Source organism: Lathyrus oleraceus, chromosome 1, assembly GCF_024323335.1.
Source record: "Lathyrus oleraceus cultivar Zhongwan6 chromosome 1, CAAS_Psat_ZW6_1.0, whole genome shotgun sequence".
In the NCBI taxonomy this organism is placed as follows: domain Eukaryota; kingdom Viridiplantae; phylum Streptophyta; class Magnoliopsida; order Fabales; family Fabaceae; genus Lathyrus; species Lathyrus oleraceus.
Genome location: NC_066579.1, coordinates 437043817 through 437044462, shown reverse-complemented (window position 1 = coordinate 437044462; position 646 = coordinate 437043817). Strand labels below are relative to the sequence as shown.

The 646-nt window shown below is 42.3% G+C and overlaps 1 pseudogene; it reads left to right on the top strand.

Annotated features, from left to right (window-relative positions):
- Positions 1–312: 312 nt before the first annotated feature.
- Positions 313–412, top strand: LOC127116680 (uncharacterized; annotated as a pseudogene).
- The last annotated feature ends 234 nt before the right edge of the window (positions 413–646 follow it).

The following is a 646-nucleotide window of genomic DNA, read 5'->3' as shown; positions in this document are numbered from 1 at the left end:
TTCTGAGTTATAGCAACCACGGCGGCTGGAGGTGATACGTTTAAACTTTCAATTTTCTGGACCAAAGCATCCACTTTTGCGTTAACGTGATCAAGGTTACTTATCTCGTACATGCCAGTTTTCGTTTGAGGTTTTTCCACCGTTGTTCGTTCGGTTCCCCACTGATAGTGGTTTTGGGCCATGCTCTCGATAAGCTGGTAAGCATCAGCATAAGGTTTGTTCATTAATGCACCACCTGCAGCGGCGTCTATTGTTAACCTTGTGTTGTATAAGAGACCATTATAAAATGTGTGAATTACTAACCAGTCTTCCAAACCGTGGTGTGGGCAAAGTCTCATCATGTCTTTATATCTTTCCCATGCTTCGAAAAGAGACTCGTTGTCTTTCTGTTTAAATCTGTTTATCTGGGCTCTTAACATAGCTGTTTTGCTTGGCGGAAAGTATCGGGCAAGAAAAACTTTCTTCAACTCGTTCCATGTGGTGACTGAGTTGGAAGGGAGAGATTGAAGCCATCTTCTAGCGCTATCTCTTAATGAGAAAGGAAAAAGACGAAGTCGAATTGCCTCTGAAGTGACACCATTAGCTTTAACAGTATCAGCGTATTGGACAAATACGGATAAATGAAGGTTTGGATCCTCGGTAGGAT